Source organism: Haemaphysalis longicornis, unplaced genomic scaffold (genome assembly GCF_048455015.1).
Source record: "Haemaphysalis longicornis isolate Haplotype H1 unplaced genomic scaffold, Haemaphysalis longicornis Haplotype H1 scaffold_10, whole genome shotgun sequence".
Taxonomy (NCBI): Eukaryota; Metazoa; Arthropoda; class Arachnida; order Ixodida; family Ixodidae; genus Haemaphysalis; species Haemaphysalis longicornis.
In genome coordinates, this window is record NW_027526204.1 from 16,269,454 (window position 1) to 16,294,658 (window position 25,205).

The 25,205-nt window shown below is 46.3% G+C and overlaps 1 protein-coding gene across 1 annotated transcript in view; it reads right to left on the reverse strand.

The window, feature by feature from the left end:
• LOC144158244 (uncharacterized) overlaps nt 1–25,205 on the reverse strand; it is a gene marked incomplete in the record, with an annotated part of 583,448 nt that overhangs the window by 455,833 nt on the left and 102,410 nt on the right.

Sequence of the window (25,205 nt, forward strand, 5' to 3'; positions counted from 1 at the left end):
GCGGCGCTGCAGGCGTATGTTATACTATCGGGCTGTCCCTATACGCACGCCTCGCGCGGATAACGTCTAAAATTGTCCGCACGCCTCGCGCGGATAATTTTCAAAATTATCCGCACGCCTCCCGCGGATAACTTTTCGCTATACGCACTACCCTAATAGCTCCATCTATGGCAGAGCTTTTTGTAACATACGCTTGCAGCGCCGCAGGTCCAGATGGACTCCAACTTCCAAGGCAGCCAAAAAATGGTAACGGGAGGGTTCACACCTGACGTTCAGGAACGGTGGACGAGCCCTACTGCGCATGCGCCAACTAGACATCAAAAAACAAAAAAAGCGACTCTTTTTTTTGCCGGATGTGACGTCATGGTTTTAAAAAAACGGCAGCTGTTGTACGGCTACCCATAGAGTTTCATACAAATATTGTATGAAACTCTATGCGGCTACCTCGCTGCGATTAGAGCCACTAGAGCTTATTTAGTGGCTCTAGCTGCGATCTTCTCGCCGTGATTTTTGTGTGCCGTTGCAGCCATCCTCCCTGTTATGTGTTGCAGCGGTGCATAGGTGTTCGGCTTGCGATTGTGATAAGGGCGCTCTCGAAGAACTTCTGGAGAGCACTCACGGTGGTGTGCAGCGTGTGATTGAGACGCTGAGTGTGTGCGGCCGCCCTATTTGCGCGTAGTGCGTTACGGCGGTGAACACGGGCGTTCTGCATCAGTTGTGCCGCCTCGATTTGCGAGAGTGATGAGTGCGCTCGCGACAAGCTTATGCGCTGCATTTCATTAGCGCACCGTGTTGAGGCCTCTGGGCGTTTCGTCTCCGACGTGCGAGTGCGCGTATGCCTTCAACATCAAACGGCGGTGCTATCATGGCCAGCCGCGAACGATCGTTCGCACGAAACTCTTGTCGCTCACCACACGGTCATTGACTAAGAAATATCAAAACAAGACTATAGCGACCGGCCAGCCACGAACGATCGTTCGCACGAAACTTGTTGCTCACCACACGGTCGTTGACTATAACAAGACAAGACTATTGCGACCTACAAAGGTGATTCCTACGCGTCGCTTTGGTTCGTCGAACCCCGTGTCTTGTAACTGCTGCGTGCTGTCATAAGCTCCGGGACATTATATTCAAGAGGTCATGGTCCTGCTGCCTATTCTTGTTAAATCATTGCAGAGGACTCTTGGCGCGCAGAAATGAAAAGTTTGTAATTATCCACGTTAGTTTCGTTGGTCTCCAGAGGGTTGCTTTCCTGACGAGCGTATTGATGCGTATATCGCGGTATGGGAGCTGTACAAATGTGTTGACGGATGTGGAGGAGCACACTTTGTATACTGTTCTTGGGGCGCTAGATATACGAGGAGCTCAAGGGTGTCTCGTCTGGTAGGTGGTTGGGGCGGGAGGTTTGGGAGTGATGGTAAGCTTCGTGCAGTTTATCTAAGGTATTACGTACTTCCAGTCCGACCAACTTGCACGTGGGTGTCGAGAGGGCACTGTTCGGTCTTTGAAAATATTTATTTTGCCCACCACCATATTTGGTGCATGTTCGTGCTTCTGCGATCAATCTTCGTCGTGTTCTGCTTGATCCTACACAGTGACAAATTTTGATAACCGTAGCGGGACCCCGCACGACATGTGGCCGTGGGCCAAATTAACATTCTCAAATGTTATTTCCATAACACTGGTGGACACGAATTCTTGTAACTTTGTTCCTCCTGTGGCTACACAGCCCGTCACCATGATGCACAGCATACACTAAAAGTCACATAGTTTGTTGTTCCGATTTCAATGTATCTTGATTTCAATGTGGGAGCATGCCGCATTGGTGACGATTTGAACAGAAACCGGTTTGGTGCTCCACTCCAAGACTCAATGCACGCCAGGTGGCTGCATGCCAGAATTTGATACGACGAGAGTGCTGAAGTTGTATGGCACAAAACAGGAACGATAAATCTTTGAGGCCTATGTAATAAAGGTGGGAGACAGATGCACTATAGAATACTGAATAATTAGCGTGAAGTGTGCAGCAGCTGTAATTGCTTTTTACATGTGGTGTTAAAGCAGTGTCACATGAGGGTTTTGTTTACTTTGTAATCACTCTCAGAAGGAAATGAAGCTTCGTTGATGAAGCTCATTCCCGTCTCTATCCTTTCCTTGAGCCATGCCTGACATTTGACCAAAATTTCCAAGATGAAGTCTCAACTAGCCTGCGTAGCCACCTTCATTCAGTTCACAGTTTTGATGCATATTTAAGCACAAAACCCCGAGACGTCTGCCATTAATCACTCATAAAAAACCCTTGATTCCCGCCACACTCACCACTTCCACAACTTTGCAAAAAACAGATGCAAGCACAGCCATGACAGATTCCACCATGCTTCCCAGTAAGCATGTCCCTTTATCAAGAAGGATGCATCACACCTCAAATACACTACGACGCATACAAAAGCTAGTGATCATCTACCTCATCTGGACATCACGCCTTTCTACAAGGGAATGAGGCGGCACGCACTGCTTCCCTCAAATTTACTAGCCACGGATTCGTAGAAACCAGAAAAGACCTGCCAGATTCCCTCACCAACCTCTAAGTCCAAACCCGTTTTACAGATGCCTACAAACCCACACATACTACAACACAACATTTTACCCAACACGTGCCCCTATGAATGCCCACCTTGTAAAGGAAGGAAGGAGAGAGAGAGAGAACAAACACTTATTTCTAAATCCAGGTCCTAATTTGAAAGTTCAATTTACCGGATCCGCGTAGTACTCTTGAATGCCTGGTCCTAATTTGAAAGTTTAATTCCCCGGATCCATGTAGTACTCCTGAATGCCTGTGCGGATCCGGTGCACGTGTTTGTAGAGAGCTGCCTGGGCAGCCTGGATGTTCACTGTCGGCGGGGGAGACAGCCAGAGCTACCAGGAAGTGATGAAAGTGAAGGATTGGGTAAGAGATGTTGGGGTGCATTCCCAATGAGAATGAGGGATGGATGGGTAGGAAGAACACCTGGGGCAGGAAGGATGGCCAGGGCACCGATAGATGCGGTGAAGAATGTGATGGGAGGGGAGTGAAGAGGTTTGAGCCTGCCGAATGAGGCACGCAGCCTCACGAGTTAGATTGGAACTGGGGGCAGGGGGGGGGGTACAGGGTGCGTGATAGGCATTGGGCGTGTAATTGGTAACGGCGGGAAGCGCGGTGTTGAGTACGAACCGTCGGCGGGTGGTACAAGGTTGGACAGGAGATGGGCGAACCCGGGAAAGGTACTCGGGTGAGCGCATCTGCTAAGGCGTTTCCGCACATGCCAGTGTGGCCAGGAACCCAAACCAGTGTGAAGCGTGGCTGAGGATTCGATGCAAGTATCGGAGTGACGAAATCAGTGCTGTGTGGGTGGGTTTCATAGTTAGCGAAATTACGAAGGGCTGACTGACAGTCGGAGAAAATATATACTGGCGTGGTGGTAGGAACATTAAGAGTAGCGTGCTCTATTGCAAGGGCAATGGCGTATTCTTCCAGGGAGGTCGAATCCGGTGGAGAAAGAAAAGAAAGCATAGCAGTGTCTAAGGAAGGGAGTAGGAGAAATGAAGCCATGCCCGTTGAGTTTGAGGGGATGTAGGAGATAGTACAGGGAAGACAGAGCGGTTAAGCATCCAATCAACTGCACCCAATGCTTATCAGCGATTTCAAATAAATGCGTCAAACTTGCATGAAACACCTTACTGCATTTTTAACTCGTTTATGAACTTATTTGTGTAAATTATACACTTATACTGAAGTGACCAGGCAGTATATTTGAAGGTGTGTGAACATTCGCAACTTAGAATACTCTGCGAGTACTCTTTGATATTCGATTTGCAGCTCTGTTTCAAATATTTGAAATTTACACATAGTAGAGGAACGAATGTTTTCTCTATCTGAAGACGTGCAAACTTTCAAGCTTCACTACATGGTAAGACCTTGCAGGTTGGTTTTTCTGCATGACATCGAATCCGTGCCAAAAGCCTAATGCAGAAGCCTTGCACCAAGCAAGTGTTCGCTAACTGTGGTGTATGTTAGGTCAAGTGCAACACTACGAAAGCAAAATTTATAATCTAAAATAGGTTTCCTATAAATATAATAGCAGAAGTGAGAAATAAAACGTTATTGCTGGCTTGTTGGTGAGGTCCCACCGGTAACTAACATGTCCAGCCTCCTTTCAATCACTGAGGAGAGGGGGGGGGGGACTGCTGCCTATCATATTAAATATACCTAATATGCTTACTGTGTTCACAGTATTTTGAGGAACCCATATTTCTTTACCTCAATGTATGCAAAATTCTTGTTGCACTGGTTTGCATGTCTATGTTTTATTTTCTCTGTTACATTAAATTTTTTGTATGTCAAGCGCAAGTACCTGAACAGAGATGTGTCTAGTTCTGACTGCCTAAGCTGTCTTTTTTGGTGTAGTTATGTTTTATACAATCTAGAAACACCAAAACAAAGATAGTGTGGTTTGAAAATATTCAATTCGCAGCCAGCTTTTACTATTTGTATTAAAAAAAATGTCGTTGACTTTCCTTCGTGCCCAGTGATGACGCAGCCAGCACATGGCAATTGTACGAAGATGGCCTCTTTTTATGTTGTCTGTTTCTGCCGCTTCAGATATATCCTAATTTTTTTTTATTGTGTTGCACATCCAATTTTGCCTTTACCAATGCCTTGTATACCCACCCCTCATGTAATGTCCCTTCTGTAAGGGACCCTTGAGGAAAATAAAATAAATAAATAAAATAAAATAAATATGGAATGGGCGTATCCCATGCGGCCCTGTGTAATTAAACTAAAAGAACAACGGACGAGTAGCTTGTCGAACAAATTATACAAGAAATGGAACAGTTATGTAGGCATTTATTTTATTTACCTTTAATCGGGTAAATCTACGTTTTTTTATTTCATTCTCCTGAAAGTTAGGAGCAATATAAATGAGTATCTGCGTTGCGCACATAAATAAAGCGGACAGCCGTGTGTTCATCTTCCTTCCATTTTATCATGGTTTTCGTGTAGCCGTCCCAAGGAGTTCTAAATGAAGAAATATTTGAAGCTGAGAACCTAAATATTTTGCTCTGGTAGGTTCATTTTTCAAGGTGGAGGGTGAGAAAAAAAAGAACAGGACAACGAATTAAGTGCATAACAAAAAGATAAACACCAGGTACGTCACCCACTTTCCATCATTAGGCATTCGATCCGCTGAGTGGTCCCATCCCGGAATATGGTTGGGAGACCCAACGATAATTGAGGTGGGGGTGAGGGGCAGTTTCTGTGTTAGTGAAAGCGTTCTGCTGAGTGCTTTGTGAACATTACTAGAAAAAAAATGTTGAAGACTGTGCGACAAATGACAGGACACCCGGTGTCCTATACACGATTTTTGAGCTGAGTGCCCCTCCCCATGCATTGGGGAGGAAAAATCTACTGGAACGATTCAGGCAGCACAACGACGACGTCCGGCTGCAAAACCGTTGCCCAGTACTGCAAAACATCAGACCGCAAAAGAGACTTCGGTGAAACGCTCCAGAAGCGTGACCAACTGGAGGAAAAGATGCAAAGAACATAAATCCTTCCCTGCGAACCCTCCCACTTGTGTACATGTGGGCACCGCGCTCCACAGCGAGGCGCTTTGTGAGTGACCGGCGCTACAACGCGACCCCAGTCACCCCCGAAGGAAGAGAGAATCGAGATGGGTCCCAAACGTCTTGTTCTTGGTTATTACTTTTGGTTGGAGAGGGCAATATTATTTCCTCAGCTACTGGGAAAAGGTTGTTTCATCTAGGATCTGTCTTGAGCTAGTTGACTGTACAACGACGTCAATGAAATCGTCACCAACACATCAGGATGGGCACGATCGAACGGTCGTGAGCCAGCGTGTGGCGCTGATACACTTGGGCCCGTACGAATCTGATATTTTACTCAAGAGTTCTTTCTTTATCGTTTCGTAACCTCCTTCGATTCAGATTTCCTTCATTGGCTGGTGGCTGCTTCACTGGAAAGCCCGAACCTCACATTTTATACTTTATACTGTGTTCGTTTTCCCAAGACACCAATGTCAGTTAGCTTATTTGCAAATGTGTGGTGGAAGCTTTTTACAACGTACGAAAGGAAATGACAACATTGTCGCAGACAAACATCCACACGACTAGCCGTGCACTGGCCGCTTAGACGACTCATGTACGGCCAGTCGTCTCTTTCAACGCTAAATGTTCCCTTTCTATCTGCTTCCATTCTCAGTAATCACATAACCATAGAAATAAAGAGACCCGATAATGTATCTATTTCAAACGTACTAAATTTCTCACTTAGAGAAATTTCCAGCAGTTGCATGCTGCCACAGAGGCTGCCTTTAGTGACAAACGGGCAGGTGCAGGCGGTTTTTCCTAATTTATGGGGCGGCCGTTTCTTTCACATTGTATACCACTTTTCTTGCACAATACTTGGAAATAGCTTTTAAGTCCGGCTGTTGTTTATTTGCTGGGACAACTTCTATTTCTCCCCCAGACTTCTTTCACCAGGCTCCGCCTGTGGTCCTTCAAGCATAATTTGTTCAAGGTGTGTTCCTAGACACAGGAAAATTGATGCGAATGAAGCGACTATTTGTCTTGCATGTACCCTTTAAACAGCCCTATCATTGCTGGCCACCCTCCTCCAGGCCCGCGGGACGTCTGCATGATTTAGTCGGCACAGCGGGCTGCAAAGCTTACCGAGCGGCTCTGGGGACCACCTTATAGTGTCATTTTCTGACGAGGCCTGAGACTCTCACACCTCCATTGCTCTTGCAGGTATCCATTCGCTTGGTATCGACTGTAAGATGTGGTACTCTCACACTGCTGCATATCAGCCTTCACTTTTCCCCAACCCTACTTTGGTTTGGCGCATTACACCCTGTGCTGCCGCAAGTAGCTCTTGGCCACTCCTTTCTCGGCTGCTAATGGTGTTTTCGTGCTCACGAGTGACACACCATGATGCTATTTACTGTTATATTTATCGATGCCTAATTCACTGAAAAGGTCGGTGTTGTGTATCAAGATCTGCACCAGAGTCATCGTCTGGGGTTCTCTAAACCAAGCTCGTGTAGCTATTATTGCCTAAATAACACACGGCTTCTTATCTTGCTGCTTACTTTTCTAGTACTATATTGCCAGTTCTTTATAAATAACTACACATCAAGTATCCTGTGGCTTCATTTCGCATATTATGCATGCTTGCATTGACGTTTCGAAGCCCATGCATTAAGTAGCTGTCAAAAGTTTTTTTTTACATTGGTATCCAAATGAAAGACACAAAATTTGTCGAGACCAATCACTCTTGTTGCGCGATGAGGGCAATGCCGAGTGACAAGAGTGACAGAAATCGCTTTTGGTAGCTCCAGTCGCAAGTGTGAACCAGCCTTGATATGCTAACAATAGAAGACATTAATATTATCAATAATACCAATAACACTAGTTTTATTATTAATAATTGTTTTGTATATGTGAGGGGGAGACGAATTTTCTGGGCTGCTGGTGCAAGTTTACCCAGCAACGCCACTGCTCAACTTCCATTGCCATCACTGCTGGAGAGAAAAAACTGAGAAGCAAAACCTCATCCCTGACTAATTTCAGTTTTAAGTTGTAGTGGTACTTTTGTGCTGTTCGACAAGCAATAACTTATTTGCGGTAAGATTGCTGCAGGCAAGTCCTCAGTCACGCTAAACACAGAAGAAATGAACTTGAAAGCATTGCACATCATAAGATCTGTTCCTAAAAGTACCAACTGAAGTACAATATTGTTATTCGGCATGTGACAGCACACATCAAGGACATATTGGGTGAACTGTCCAGCATACCAGCTTGAACGTGCATTCGAAGGGATAATTGTAATAACGGGAACTTGAGAGGGCCCACGAAAAAAAAAATGCTTGGCAACAGGGCTAATTGCAACTAGTTAATATTTTCTCATTCACTACTTGAGGCCTGGATGTGTATTATTAAGGCTTGGTTATTAAGGCTTGGTTCCTACAACCGGTAACAACAACAAAAAAAAACCTTTGTGCTGTGCGCAGCCCTACCTCCCACCGGGCTGCATGTCCTATTATCAGCTGGCTTAAGGTTTCAGAACAACAAAGTGATTAGCAGATAGATTATGGTAGTTACTACACCTTCGCAATGGTGAACATTACCTCCCTGCCTCACGACTCCGAACACAGAATTATACCTTCGCACAGGTTAACTCCGTTGTACTGGGACAAAAACACAGCCCTGTGGTCTACGTAGAAGTGGTCTACGTTTGCAGTGGCTAGCTTGGTTACGATAGGAGTGGTCATGCGCCATCCCAGTGCCCTCGTCTGACCGGCGTTGCTGCCTCTCGGCACAGCACGTGGGCGGCGAAACGCCCAGTGGCCTCAACACGGCGCTCTAATAAAACACAGTGCAGAAGTTCGACGGGAACGCACTCATCACTGTCGTAAATCGAGGCGGCAGAACTGATGCAAAGCGCCCGTCGTCACCGTCGCAACGTACTACGCGAAAATTAGGCAGCGCACACAACGTCCCGATCACACGCTGCACACACCGTAAGTGATCTCCAGAAGTTCTTCGAGAGCACCTTCATCACAATCGTAAGCCAAACAACTATGCACCGCTGCAACGGCAGGCAAAAATCACGACGAGAAGAGCGCAGCGAAATGCCCGTGCAACAGCTGCCATTTTTTTTAAAGCATGACGTCACATCCGGCAAAAAAAGTCGCTTTCTTTGTTTTTTGATGTCTAGTCTAGTTGGCGCATGCGCAGTAGTGCTCGTCCACCGTTCCTGAACGTCAGGTGAGGGTTCACTACTGTACACCACCACTGCAAGGACCGGCGCTTCGGTGTACTTCGTACTTCGTGCATCGGTGTACATCGCGTTATTGTGTTCACAACTTTAATGCTGGCGATCAGCCGTGTGTGAAAGTGGTCTTCGCAGGAAGGCGCAGATTAAAAAAGTAGCTCACGCCTTACGCACGGCAATCTTTGTGGCAGGTCGCGGCCCGACCGCGCGCTGACAAAGCGTCGTGTGTGCCTGTCAAGACGGTCGGGAATCTGCGGCAGCGTCTCTTTTGGGCACCACAGCTGCTCCTGAAAAGGTCGGTCTGCCTTCGCTCGCGGCGTTTGTCGCTTCTGCAGACCCGAAACCTGTCCCGAACCCCTGTTGCCGTATCGGACGGCTCGTGTTGCACTGCTCGGAGCCGCGCGGGCGTGTGTGGCCCCGTGAGGTTTGTGGCCCCTTGAGCTTGCCGTTGTGCTATCGTGATAAATTGAAATACGAACAACGGAGCGCGTGGTTTTCAGTACATGCCGCGCATCCTGGCGATGGGCCTGCGTTGCGCAATGCGAACAAGTTACGAGAATTTATGTTCAACGTTTTGGTTTGTTTTCCACCGCGTTCGGCGTCCGCTCACGCAAGCGTTATCCAACTGCTGCTCTGCGACGTTGCATGGGTCGCCGCTGAAGTTGAAACTTTAGGCTTAACACCAAGGGAGCTGGTTGGTAGCTGCTATCTCTACAATTGCGAATGACTATCCTTAACAGTTTTTTACCACACTATGATCCCCTTTCTCGCATGTGGAACTTTATTCCTACGTTGATAGTCATTCTAGCGATCGGTGCTGTGCTCATTCTTGCGCGCAGGTAACGCCATTCATCGGCCTCTCGCTGCATCTCGTGCTCGGGCAGGTTCGTTTGCTGCCGTCGACGAGCCTCCATGACCAGTCGGTGCTCCGCATCACGATACAAATTCGATCACCTCTTTCGAAATCACCTTAGATACCAATCCCTAGCACAATTTTTCACCACACAATCATCCTCTCTTGCACGCTTACCTTGCTCTTTGTGACGGCCTTGATTCTGGACGGCAGCGAAGAGCGGTTGCTGCCGGAATGTGTGGTGCGAGCCGTTTCATGCGCCGTATGGGCATGCACGACCGGCAAGGGTGCGGAGCGCTTCTGCGCGCAGAAAACGTTTCATGCTTTCAGCTTGCTTTGTTTCTTCTTAAAGTCGAGCTATTCAGGTTAGCTGTCATCACAGACAACAACGTTGATCGGGAAAACGAGCAAGGAGTTCGGGAAGGCCTGAGCACTGTGGTCCCACAAATTTTTTAATGCCCTTATAATATTGGATTAGGAACTTGGGGTACCTCCGTATTTGTTCGAACCCGGTGCTTCGCGTATGAAGCACAGAGCACCCGACGACACGGCCGGCCCCGCGACTACTCGTGGAGGCAATTTAGTAGCCACGGGCGCTCGGGAATCACGCAGTAGCATTACGATTAAAAATCGACGCGGAAGCAACTCTAGGCAATGATGATTAATAAAGTGCAGATTACACGCCTGCTTAATTCGGAACATTGCATCATGTGGCATCAGTTTTAGAATTGATTCACTGTTTTGTCAGCGGCTGTTTTTAGTGCCATAAATTCTAGTATCGAGCCACATAACTCGCCAGTGCTTTTGCAATATTACTACCTGTAATTTCCGTGGCCGCAGCAACTGCTGTGGGGATTTAAAATTACGTAAAATATTTGTAACGAGGCTCATTTTGCAGTATTTTTCCATGGTCATCAAGTGTCCTTTGAAATATGTCACCGCCGCATACTGGAAATGAAAACTACGATTTTGTCAGACAGGTGTGAGGGCTCGTGTGAATCTTGTATGTGGGGTGGAAGCTACTGGAGTGTGGAAAGGAGAAAATACAAGGGTGGATACAAAAGAAATGATACGTGATTTCAGCTGGCATGTGCCTGCGTTGTAAAGTTTGTTCTACCGACACGGCCTACAGCAGGCACAGTCACCAGGCATGACCGCAACTCGCGTTGGTACTGATGCTGGCAGCAACATTGTGTCTTCTGACTAAAAAGGGGACAAAGATTCAGTTCCAGCGGCTCAAAACAAAGAGGAGGCCTACGTACTCAGAATAAACAAAATAAATGTGTCCTTAAAAGACAGAAAAGCCTGTGTGTAATTTTGAATTCTACCAATTCTCTTGTTACTTTTTGAATTTCTTGCATCCCTGCCACTGGCACAAGCTCTGTCTGGCCTACGATGAATGGCACCACATAGCCAAGTTGCGCGATATGTGTCCTAAAAATGTCTCCTAAATGTGTCCTAAAAGGACAGAACCCCAGTGTGTAATTTTAAATTCTACCAATGTTCAAATTACTTTTTGAATTTTTTGCATACCTGCCACCAGCGCAAGATCTGTCTGGCATATGATTAATGGCGCCATGCAGCCAACTTGCAGGATATGCCAGTCCTCCTGTCTGGTAGTTCCTTATCAAACCTCCACTCACGCCCGAATTCTCCCAACATTTTGTTTTACACTGTTTTCTTTCGTTGTGGGTTCAACCATTTAGGGTGTTTTGAGTAGGCCATTTAATGTGGCACCTGGAACAAGGATACTGGGTTTTCGACCTATGAAGTTATAGGGCTCTCACATAGACACTATGAGTAATGTGATTTGGATATCAAGTGCTCTGGTATCACTTTGCCGCAATTTGAAAACTTGTAATGTGTCAATGTTTCTTCTCTGACAAAGAACGGAGGGTATTTGCTTTCCCAATCATTGCTTCCAAGTAATCAGTCATATATGAACTACTCTACTCAAATGGCTTCAATTGTGTCATTCCTTATGAGTAACCAAGTGTGTAAAAAGTTCAGTTATAAGGGACTCTATTCCTTAATAGACAAACAACTCTAAGCAGCTAAGTAGCACATCTGGTTGGCACTCCTTCGGCAACATTACCCTGTAAACCACAATTTGGCTGAAGGATAAGATATATGCACGGTTATTCTGCAAGTCTGGTATAGCAAGAAAGCTGATCTGTGTGCTATTTATCTCTTTGAAAAGGCCTATATAGTGGGCTGAATGGTGTACGTGACATTTTCTTTAGCAATGGAAAACTAGCGATTTGACTATTGCTGGTTTTCTTGCAATGTAGTCAGATTATATGAATTTTTATTTGTGATTGTGCTTTTCACTTCCTGGAGACACTACAAGAACAACAGCAAGCATGCCACATACAACATTGTCGAGGCCAAGAAGCTGTGTTGTGGCAATGTCTCTTATTTCAGCCTGCAGCCAGGGTGTCTCCTGCAGCCATTACACCCAGACGGCCATTACCACAAGTGCAGTAGGTACTGAGCCTATTCTGTGTAACTGCTAGATGGTATGCATTACTGACTAATAATTTTCTTGCCAGGTACGCAGTGTTCTCTGACACCACTCATCAGTGCTGGCTCCCAAACCGAGGTGGAATTTGCAGGTCTGATTTTTGCATTACTCTTTCTATTATGAGTGTCTCACAGAGGCAGTCAAGAAAGCTGTTTATCAAAAACAAGTTAAGGGAAGCTTGCACTCACGCGCAGGAGGAACGTTGATGCTGTTGTAGGTGAGCATTGCCGGACACATAGTAAAATTTCATTGCCGAACACGTAGTAAAGTTTCAGTATCACTGTTTATTTGCATAGTTGCGGTGCTAGTAATCACCGACATATGCATTGAAGAGGTCATCGTCTTCTTGGCGTGTGTTGGATGCAAAGTCATTCTCAGCATTGTGCACTTCCTTTAGCTTTTTGTCATCAACTCGAAGCAGTGGGGGCGGAAGGAATCTGCAAGCCTTCTCAGGAAGGATTGGCATACTGGTAGCCATGTCTCAAATTATCAATACTGGCTTCTAGAGAATCCGGCGGCTGCAGTGACCTCTCCTAAGGAGGGTATCTTTTCATCTTTAGCATGATCGCTGGAGTTTTTATATTGTGGGGTAGCACCGATGACAGCACTGCCTTTTTTTATTTTCATTTGCTGTAGCTACTGTGCAATCTGGGGACTCGGCAGTTGCCATGAACAACGTGCTCATGAGCGCTGGTCATTTTTATGGTATTTTTTCTTGCAGCGGCGAGCTTCTGGCCTGTATAGCAGCTCCGCTTTTAAAACTGTTACGATCAACTTTTGCAAAATTTGGTTATACTTTGTGGGCTGTGGTAAGCTGATACCAGGACTATTTTTTCTTTGCTAGTTGGTGGGCTAATGGTTCAAAGCCTGAATTCATAAGAGGACCCTGGGGCGTGTTCGTTTGCACGTGGTTTTAAGAAAATTTTCGAATGGTTAAAGAGCAGAACTGACTGAGGCTGGAAACGAAATACCCAGACGTTTCCTGCGTCGTTTTTTTTTGCTCTTAGTCTTCTTGAAATTGTGTTAAGTTAAAAATCAACCATGTTTCTGTATGAAAAGAGCATCATGTATCAAAAGAGCAGCATGTGTCAAAACAGTTGTGGTGTTCGAAATTTTGTTGTGGACGTCTGCAGTACTGTCTGATAGCGCCTAGTGTTAGCCATGGTGTGTTGAAGAAAAGTTGTAAACTTGTTTTCCCTGGTGGGAAAAGATAAAATCTTGCTACTGCCTGTGTAGGAATTTCTGGCAGACCTGCTGGACATTACCATGTGCAGTGATGTGACAGCAGTACGTATTATGCAGTTTTGATACAAATTTGTTTTCTTGCTCCAAGCTGCTCCGAAGGCATGAAAATTTCAAAAATTGCACCCAAGTGCTCGAAAGCAGCCTTAAAGCTAGGGTTTGGATGCTCACGTCAGTTTCAGGGGGGAAGTGCCAACTTGACGTGATTTTCCAAGCAATGTTTTGCCAAGCAAGGTGACAATGTTTTCAGCAGTTTTATTGCTTGATCAATCAATGATTTTCCAAGCGAGGGGACAATGGTTTTGCCAGCTTTCATTGGTCATTCAGTGAGTCAGTCAATCATAAAGCAGAGGGAGCAGATAGCAAAAAATGTCCTAAGGGATGTTTTTTAGAAAGACGTTTTCAGTTTGCACGTTTAAAATTCTTTGCATTTACAAAGTAACCCTGTCAAATACCATTCCAAAGGGCCATTTAAAAATACTTACAGCAGCTTAGGGGACAAACGATTTGCACGAGTGTACAAAAAGTACTCAATTCTTGTTGCTGTGGTGCTCCAGACACCACCACTAGGCGCTGCCTTTTTGTAATTGGTATCTTGGACGAGCCCTTGTCTTCCGTTTTGTGGCGCCTTTTTTATCATATCATAAAAGCACAGAAATGGCAGAAAAAGACAGCCAGTGGAGCGAAGGAAGCGATAGCAAAGGAAGAAAACTTCGGTGGTCTTAGGTCTAAGCCCACCCCTGTACTCTCCATGTTTGTAAAGAGTATGTTTCAGCAGTTTTCAGATGCAGGTAGTTAATGGAACTCATTGTTATAAAAAAGCGTTTTACCGACTGTACCTTGTAATACTTTGTTAAAATGTTTTCCTCTGAATGTGTTTCTGTATGGTGTTCATTCTAAATTGATTAAACTGTAATTTTCCCCAGTTACTAAATATTTAATTTTTTTAGGCTTCTAAGATAACATAATAATTGTCGTTAGCTGCTACATATAGAGGTCCGGCTCCAAAAACTAGATTTTGCTGCTGCCCCCAGATATGTTTCAGCTGTCTCACCCCTGCACCCCTATCTCACCCATGCAAGTTACTGTGTGCCTTTTCCACGCAAGGCTTTTGGGTTTCATTCCTTTGAATTAGAGCAACTTGGATCATCTAAATTAGAATGTTTATGTCCTTTTCTGTGTTGGGAAATTTTGCAAGAAATATGCAAGTGGGCATTCTCAGATCTTGCACAGGCATACTATGCTCAATCATGCACCAAGCCATTCAAAGCATGGTTTGCTACTATGCTCAAGTTTGTAGTTGGGAAGACATTTTTGCAGGGGCAGGGTAAGCATTCTGATATTAAAGTGTGGAGACCTTGGGGTCGTTTAATAAATTCCTTGAAAGCTCGTTCCATATGTATGGCGAGTGCTTTTGTGAGCACTGTTACAGTTGGCTTGCCTACTGTGCACAAAAGCCCTTTTGGGAAGACATTTTTTAGGGGTAATAGTGGCTGTGTGGTATCAAACTATGAAGGCTGTAAAGCCTTTCTTGTTTTCTACCATCTTTATCTACGTTATTCTTAGGAGCAATAGAGGTTTTCTTTATAGTTGGCTTTGTTTGCTTATTTTAGCAATACATAAGTTATAGTCAGAATGTGGGGCTAAACACGACTGTCTTTTCAATCCTGGCAACATACTCTAGGAGATTGTAAACTGAGGTACTGATAGCGTGAGCTGATTCTCTGGTGGACTCCCGTCGACAGCCACCTTTCTTTACTGCCAAGATTCCATGCCTGCTATGGAACGCATCGTGCTAGGGAACAAACACAACCACCTGGTTTTGGAGCCATTCCTTTGTTACGAATGCCATGTCAACACTAGCCTTTCATCTCAATTAGCCATTTTATTTTTTGCATTATTTACTGCATACCACTGCTTCAGCTTGTGTGCTCAATGGCACTCCAGTGAAATGACAACTTTTTCATACAACAATTTTCGCAATTTTACCTAACTTGTCTCATGTCATCATCATTGTCTCATGTAGTTGTACTAAAGCACCAAGACATTTCTACCGCCTTGCGCTAGAATGTAACGTGTATAAAGGAACCACTGGGACACTCGTTTTCCAATGCCTCACCCTAGAACACTTGGTGCTTCCAGGACACAAGACATTCACTGCAAAGCTGTATACCTCTATCCCCGACGGTTTCATCTCCATCGGCAAAAACGGCAAGGCGCCTAGAAATACACTTATACACTGCATGCTTCGCCACTCCCATGTTTCACATTAGTGGAAACGGCCTGGGATTTTTTCAAGAAGATAGTCTTTCTTAAGCTTCTTGAACGGGAAAATTTTGGTCTGTCTGCCTGTCTGTAACTGAGAACGAGAAACTGCACAATAGGTTTATATGCCCACAGCCAAATCTGAACGTCTGGGTCTGGTGTCAGTGTTCACACTGGTCAACATTGTTGAACAAGAACACACATTACTCAAATATGAATTATAAAATCAATACATGAGTGATATTTGCAGTGTTCCTTTATAAAAAGTAATGCTTGATTTTTGCGATAGCAATTGAGATACTACATCCACTGCAGAAAAAAACAAGTTCTCTGTCGCCCGTGCCACTATAGCTTCTAGAGGCATTTTGAGAAATGAAATGGCAAGAGTCACATAAGGTGCGACTAGATAGGTTCCACATTCAACTGGAACACTTGTGGTGTTGGGCACATGTTTCTGTAAAAGTAGAAGTAGGGCGCCTCGATTCACATGCGTCTCTGCCATACGGCAGCACTGGCATTGAGGCACCTGGCATCCACAGAGGAACACGATAAATTTAAATTGACTTGAGCAAACTCTAGTGTTTCCCTTGGGAGGAACGTGACGCAAGAGGAACAGCATGCGACCTGAGTGGGAAAGCGAAGGGAGGCATTTACTGGAAGTGTCATCTTCCATCCACATTTGCAATGAATTGAGCAGATACTCAGCCAATTTTATTTTAGAAGAACAACTTGAATAATGCAATTATATGACAACGCCATCGGGGGAGCATGGAAGCCACGGCTCTCCAGGGCAAACCACAAGGCCGAATTCAGTAATGTTCCCGTTGTTTTCTTTGAAATGCCCTGTGGGCTGACAGCTGCTTCAAGAGCCGGTACTGAACCTCAAGCCTGTGTAAGGAACCTCTGGAATAATACTCTTAGCATGTTTGTAGGGGTGTGCCTGCAGAATACAATAGGGTATAGGTGAAGATGGTATCATCGCGATCAGTCCATTAGAGGGAAGAGAACTGGCAGAGAAAAAACAAATCATCTGTACATTCTCACTGTCTTGGGAACCTCAAATTAACCCAAACATTACGGTCAAGTGCAGTCCTAGCCAACAGGCTGGCTGCATTATCAGGTGGCACAGCTATTTGGCGTTCGTATATCGAGCTCAGGTCTTTAGAACCTGTGGAAGGGAATGCAAGTGAGACACCAGTCAATTTCAATTTGAATGTTTCGCAGTTAGGTTGTCTTAGAGAAAAAAATTTATCTGTACTGCAAACTTCTCTAGAAAGTCGACTTGTTTCAGAATCTGCTTGTGACAGTACATCGCAGAAAATCTCCAGAAATCTATCCTATCCTCCCCCAATCAAAGAGCGCAAGGGGTTGCAGCAAGCTCAGCAGATTTAGTAAGCTCCACCCCCATCAGCATTCAGCATTTCAACTAAGGGGCAGGTGAGGTTAATGAAGTATTTGACTACATGGTTCAGAGGTACCTCCTTCACATGCACTGAAAACTCGCAACATAAAAGGAGTCAAACTTCCCTTAAATTTGTGGAAAAAATGTTTTCTTTGCATCCTCTACATAGCTGCTGAGCTTCTCACCTGTTTCTTTTTTTGGGCACAGCAACGTTTCAGTGCCTTGGGTAATTTTTCAAAGCTCTGGTATACTCCAGGTTTGTGGATGGAATGTCTTTGAGTCACTTTGGTCGTCGTGTATGTACAGGGCAACTGCCGCAGCGTGCTTAAACTTCCTCTCGACGCCAGCACGGTAATCACAGCTCCCCTACAAAATTTGTTTGCTGCTTTCGATCTGCAAGCAAATATGTGACCTCTAATTTCATGTGTCCATGCTGTATAACCAATCAACTTGCGCTGAGCTTCACACATTTCACTGGCTGGTTGACTGGCACCTCCAACTTTCACCAACCCTGCGCTTCCTTGACATCATATATGCGCCCTACTTCAAACAGACGTCTTACTTTAGATTTTTCCCACAAAAAACGCTGTCGAGTTCATTTAGTTTTCCAAAACCTGCTAAAATACTATCGGCACGCTGTTCTGCGCCATCGCTAGCATTTGAAATGGCACCAAACGTGCAGCACTGGCCGCTGAGCGGACATAATCCTGCAGCATTTGAGCAAATATTCCCCAGGTGGAGCGAGGGGTCCAATCGACAAGGCGCCACCTTCCCTTTGCAAATTGCTTATCGGGTCAAGACCAATCACTAGTCGCCGTAACACCGACATGGGGCGCGGATTTACTGGGGTGACAGGTTGTGTCACTTTTAGTGCTCGAACCACAAGTTTACGCCTCAAGCGCGGCCTGTAGGGGTGCTACTGAAATCCCCCTAGCGGCCCGTTCCGAAAGCAGCGGCGGGAGTCGGCGTCCTGCTCCCCACTGTCGCCGCTGCTTTTGCGGCACGTTCACAATCAAGATTTACCGTTTGCGGGCGTTTGAAATCCATGTTTATGTAGAGCAGTCACTCTGTTCGCAATGGGCTTTGTTTACGAAAGTGTAAATGTTTCTGACACGATCTTAGTGTAGTATATTCGGTCTGTATAAGTGCCAGGTGTGTGTCAGAGGCCAGCGTCGTGGAACCGGTGTATGATGGAACTGATTGTAGTTACACTGCCGTGAATTTACTAGCAGTGTCTCTGTAACCACCTGTTTCTCAGATGTTCATGCTACGGGTATACACTGCGATAAAAACCAGTTTTGTGCACTTACATATTCAGTGGAGCACTCATACCTGACAGCATGCCAATTACGTTTGCCAATATTTTACCTTTGATATTGATCACCACCATTGACAAGCCAGTCTGTGTTAATTCCGGAAATATTCAACAAACGTACGATGGACAATGCATAATTATACTCAGGGATCAGCACACGACAGATCGTCTTGTCGTGACATGAGCGCCCGAAAACATTCATCTGCTACATATATCCTCTGCGAGCAGTGCGGAGACGGGATTAGAATATAATCCGCGTCCGTGACTAAATGCTTCTTCGAAATAGCATCATATGGCACAGGGAGCCTGCAGAATAAAGCAGAAATGGAAATCAGAGGGCCTTATCACATGACACACTCTTCCAACGACCCCTTTCATTGCTTGTTGAACTACCTACCCTGTATACTTCCAAAAATGCGTCCGCCTTACGATTAGCTGTTCGTTGAAGTCGAAAAACAAAAAGACAGTGAACGCAAGATTTGTGTGTATAATTACTAAAACGTTCATTGCTTGATTCCGTTCTGCATTTGTACACAGTGTCCCCCTCCCCTTCCCCAACCTGTGCTTCGCGAAATAGCAGTGCATTTCGCGTATAGTTTGTCTGGTGAACCCTAGCTGGCTGAAGTTTCGACGTACGTCTTTAGCATGTCAGAAGCTGCACTGTTTTTTTTTCATTTCCGTTAGAGCTGTTATGTTTCTTCCGCACTTGCACAGCATTTATTTTTCCGTGGTTTCGTATTAGATTGCCTTGGTTCTTGCTATAAGGCGTGTGTGAACACATATTTAAAGACATCCCATGAAACACAAGTTGTCTTGAAGACGTCTTGAAACAGCCTGAAACAGCTACAATCGTCTACCTCTACGTGAAGACATCTTGCAAACGTTTACCGCTAGCAGTTTCGAGAAGTTTACTTATAAACGTGTAAAAGATGTCTTTCTGAGAACAACACAAGCATATGCTACACTAAGAGGTTTTAAAAACGTCGCTTGAGAGAGGTTTATCTGGAGACATGGTAAAGAAGTGTTACCCGAGCCTATTTGTTTGTTACGCGTCTTGAAACTTTGAAAACCACTCATGATAAATTTACTAGAAATGCTTTCCTTGACATTTGTGCTTAAATACGTCTGAACACGCCCCATCTCAAAACAAATTTAAACACACACATGCTCTACACTTCTATAGTAAAAAATCCCGACATCCATTCAGCAAGAAATCACCTCCATTTTTTATCTCTACTATGCTTTTTTAAAAACATCCAAGCCAGATTCTTTTTGTGATCCATTTTACCCGCCGTGGATCTTCAAATCTGCCGATTCAATGAAATCACTGCGGCTATTTTTTAGGTTTAGGCTTCGATTGTTGTAAATATTGTGCTGCTAAAACCACATTACTTTTATTTGCGCTATCTCTGGTCCTCCTCGCAATTCATGAATTGCACCGTATGCGGTACTGTGAGGGCTGGGCGTGGAGGCTGGGGCATTCAGGTGGCATGGTGAGGCGAATGGGAGTTATTTAAAGGAACGCATTTATTTGAACATTATACAACACGATCGACCACACCGGAGGCGGGCACAAATGAAGCACAAACAAGCAAGCATGTCCCAGACCTCGAATGGGCCTGGAGCTGCGTGGCGTGATGGCACTGAAGGTGATGCTAGTGATCCCCCAATGACTACAGCACATGGGCTGCTCGCACCCCGCCCCACCAGTTTGGTTGACCACGTCTCGTGGACAGTAATATCCGCACATTGTCCACAACAGGCACAACACTCATACACGCGGGGGAAACACTGCCGCACGCTTCACTCGTGCACCAAGTCATCTAGGTGGCTAGACAGCCAATAAGCGCATTGTACCGTTTAAGCTGTGGCTGTACTGACTGCAGAGGTGAGTCTACACTGTCCTGCTTCCTTGCACTGGCAGTTTCATGCACACTGAAGCATGGTAAGGGCCTTAGCCTTGGCTTCGAGGTTCGTGAAAGGCGTGCCAGTTGTCCTTGGACAGGAGGTTGCCGACACCCTCTCAAACAGTCTCATGGAGCTGCATGTGGCACACAGTATGCCACAATTGCTACGCAGGAAGTCCTTGCTCGTCTTGTAGCCAAATGCTGAATGGTCGGTGCTGCTGCAAAAACTTTCAGGCATGGGCTTTTGTCCAGCTGAAGTACATCGATGCCACTCACGAAGTGGTCAGCCAGGTGCGGCACAAGTTGTCCTTAATCTCTTATGGTACCACAGATGGCTCGAGTTGGGCGTTGGCTGCTGCACAGCTCGCGCCTGGTTGGCGCTGTTGACGGGCTTGGAACCTGTAGGTGGCTGGCTCACGAGCGTTCTTCCCTTTTTCTGTCCATGGACAAAGTTTTCGGCATGCTGGGCTTGCTGTTGGCAGGTGGTTCACCAACGGTATGACCTCTTTCTGGCTGTTGAAGGAATTCTGTATGTGCTTGACTTCCTTTGTGAGAACTGGCCTGACAGAACTTGGTTTCGCCACCCACCCGTGTCGAGCATACGGCATCCGGGAGGCTCAGAAGGAAGCGGAGGGGCCACAGACGCCGTACTGTTTGAATGGAAGCTCGTAGCCTTTACTCGTTTTGAATTCGCACAGAAGCTGTAGAGTTAGCGGCTGCTTGGCTGCGATGAGCAAGGCACGGATGATGGCTTTGATTGTAGCTCATTACATTCCCCTTTAAAGCCATGGTTCATTAGGGCCCCCGAGTTTTCAGGAACTGCTTGCCTTCTCCATCGTACCGGTATGAGCGCCGACTGTAGGGCAACACGCTAGCAGGTAAACACGGAGCTTCCTATCAATGATATGGTCAAGATCATCGCTGTGGCAAGCAAAAACAGCTCTGTGTTCGGCCAATGTACCTTTTATAACTGCGTGCTGGCTGGGAGTGGGCTGGCTGCGAAGCGGGACGATGGAATATTGGGATGATGGCGCGCAAACACCGCGTCGGATGCGACGGTGTCATGCGACAGGGGCACTTCGTGAGGGCAATGTTTGGGCCACTAACACTTGCCATGGCGGCTGCTCTGGCAAAGGCAACGGATCATGTTGCAGGCAGTCTTTGGCACTGTGTCTGGCAAGGTTAAGTACCGTGGCTGGGTCTAGCGTCAAAGGCACCGCGGCGGACGAGGCAGAAGCCTTCGGTTCAACCGGGGGGCTAGCTTCATGCTGCTGCCGAATGTCGGCTTCCAGTCGCCGAATTATCTCTTCTTTGAAACCGGCTGTGTCCAGCTGTCGCCGTGCCAATTCTTTCCGTATGAGGTCGATGAATAGGCGCGACATTGTCACTGAGACGAGCCGCTCCCACACAATGCCCGGCATGATATGCTGCCGAGCCGGATACACGCAGGCGGTCACACACAAAACACAATCTTGCTGGAGCGTCCGCCAGCAAGCAAGCGCAGACGCGCACAAGGAGGCAAGCGAGTGAACGGTGCAAAACGCTTGGGCGAGGAAGACAAAATGGCGCACTGGTCCAACGGCGAAGGCCGGCTTAGTTACAGCGTTGGCGTACTTGCGTGGCTGCGTGGTTGCACATAGGCTCGGGCATCGACTGCGCAAGATGTGAGGGCTGGCGTGAAGGCTGGAGCATTGAAGAGGCATGGCGAGGCGAATCGGACTGCAATGTTTTGTGCAACTGTGGAGTTGAACCTGGTTGAACCACGCGCACTAATGAGCGCGTCCCAGACCTCGCTTGGGCTGGAGCTGCGCTGCGTCGGCGTAATAGCACTAAAGGTGGCGCTAGTGATTATGGCCTAGGCTGGCGCAACGTTTATAGATTCCGTCCGTGTATAAAACATCGTTTGCTACCGGACGAGCACTGGAGGCACTATAAAACACCAAATATTCCGAATGCGACGAACTTGTATTTTGTCTGCATGGGCCCTGTAAGGAAAACTTTGCTGCTTGCTGCTGCTGCTGCTGCTGCGTGTTGCTGCTGGCTGGCGTTCACAATTCACACATCAAGCAGCATCTTCCGGAGCTAAAAAAATGAACAGCTATGCATCCAACTGGGAACATTTGGGATAGCGAAAGTTATTTTCTACCAAAAAGGCTCGCTAGCGTTCAGCGAAGCAGACGACCCTATTCCACCTTTCTGGAAAATAACTCGTTGCTTCCTTGCTCCACACGGTGCCGAAGATAGGCAGAGTGCCCGATAACGCATGGGCAAAGTACCGAAGACTTAAAGAAGCATTTTGACAGGCGAAACTCCAATTGATTCAATCCAAAATTGTAGAACCGAACCGCTGCAAACTTCAAAAAGCGCGCGCTGAGTGCTCACTCAAAAAAAAAGATAAAAAGCCGTTAAACATTGTAATAAAGGAGTAGTTTGTTGGATTTAAAAAAAACTTGGCTTATAAAACGTTTTTTGCTTTTTATTAAGCGAAAATATTTTACTTTTTAGTTTATGCATTTGTGGTAGTAGTTTTCAGCACCACCAGGGCACCAGGGGTTCCTCTGTCGCTTCAATAGACCCTATGCGAAATTGCTTGGTGATCTAGCAACACTGATGTAAACGAGACCGTCGGCCATATTGGTACGGGCGCCGATCGGGAAGTCTCGTATTGTTTACTGTGGAAGAGTAGGTGACGGTAACGCGGTATGGCTCAAACTGGACGGTGTTTTCCGGCTCTCGACCGCGGATTGTGGACGAAGGACTTGCCTGCGCTGCCGACTGTGTCTGAAGACTCATACCACTCGGGGTGTCGCGCCAAAGACCCATCCGAGCAGCAGCGGAGCAGGGCATGCCGCCTAGCCACCGAGGCGCATTGCTCGCCTTCATCGGTGCGGACAAACACGTGCGACTCGCAGTAAGTAAATCCTTTGTTTTTACTTGACGCGAGTTAACCGGTATGAGCATTTGTAGAGCACTTTGTTCACCGTTGTTTACCACGCAAATGCGTAGCGGCGACCCTGTTGCAGTAACCCTGAAAGAGGAGAGCGACAATCGCCAGACCGTACCGCTAGTGGGTGGATTAGGTATTTTCAAATGCTGTACATGGAATTTACGGGACGATTTTTGGCGAAGATGTTTACGGAAAGGTTGCGGCCGTTTTCCGTGACGGTCGTCCGCCCGCGCGTTTGCCGCAAAGCAACCGTGCTTTGCGGCGAAGTCAACTACAAAAGCGCGAATACGCCTTGAATTTTCTTTTTTTGTGTGTGTTTTCATTATTTATTGCGCATGTTCTGCGCAAAAATCTGTTTGTGTGTCTTCTCCTTTTTTGGCGGTGGGGTGGTTGTGTTTGTTTCTAAAGCGCATGTTTTTGGTGTGCACGAATAGATAATACAGTAAAACCTCGTTAGCTCGAACTCACTGAACTAGAAGATGTTTTTTAATTCGATGGGTCATCGGTATAGCCCGAATGTTTACCTCTTTATCTCGAAAGATTCTGGAAGTGAGTTCCAGATAATCATATTATTGCTTGCTTAAGTTATGAAGAACACGATTATGCGGGTACTGTTATCATTACGCACGCTCAGGTTTTTAAATGTTAAACTTCCTTCTTTTGAAAAATGCATTAACAAAGCATGCAGAGATACTTGCACGCTCAAACTTGACGAACAATTTTGACGTTATTGCTGTTTGAGGTGTAGATTATTGCCCTTGCAACAGTGTTAAGCAAGACACAAAATCTGGTCATTTTGAGTCTGTTACTTGCGGCCACTTCTTTCTGCTCTGTCCCTTTACCATAAACAGTAGCGGACTAGTCCTGTTCTTCCCTGAGTGTTATTTACTGATACTCTCTCTTTTCTTGCAGGTTGGGCCTCATCCATGTGCTCAGCAGCTGCTTTCACTCCCAGAAGAAAAGTGGCCGGTCCTATGTTGTGTGCCTCACCTTTGAGACGGACAGTGGGGCGATTGGGGAGGCATCGTGCGAGTGCCCGGCGGGTTGCAGTGGAGCATGGAGTCACATCCTGGCTGCTGTGCACCTACTCGCCATCTTGCAAGCCGAAGGTTTTAAGAGGCGCCACCGGAGCTTGCGTACACTGAGCTGCCACAACAGTGGGGATGTCCGAGACAGCAGGGCATCAAGCCAGCGAGTGTCCAAAACATTGACTGGAGAAGCCCGCGATAAAATGGCCCCTCCCTTCCCTTGCCAATGCGTCTGTTCGATGCACGTCGAGTACAGGAGCAATGCGAGCAGCAACAAAGTGCCGCGCAGGCGCTTGGGAGAAAACTTGGTAGCCTTGGGAATGAGTTTTTTGCCCCAGTTGTGCTGGCCTCCCGCTCCTCCTCCCCCCAGTGACAGAAACAAGGACTGGCATGGCACCTGAAGGGTCACCTATGAGCTACCAGCAAGCATTCGTGCACATTTCGCCGTGGTCATCTCGCGAGCACGCAGAGGCTGGGCAACGTCGTGTTTACTAGACCGCGACATGCAGGGGTGCGCCAATGCTTCTTTTTGTTCCATTTATATCCACAGTTTGCTATACTGCACGCGGTATAAATCAGTGAAGTAGTTTAATTTACTGGGATTTTCACTGTGGATACAAAAAACGCAAAAGCACTCAAGCTGATGCGCGGCGGCCTGATGCAACTTTGGCCGTTTTCTTTTTTTCTTTTTGAATAAAACTTGAAAATTGTCTCAGCTACCTACATCAATGGCCACTATCATTACGTCGGAGGCATGCATGCAGCATGTGACAAAACTAGAGGAGTGAGTGTGTATTTTAGTCGCAAAGTATTCGACAGTAAATACATCGTTGCTGGAATGACAATGGGCACCAAGTTAACTTGGCGTAACAACAAACCTTTCAGCCCG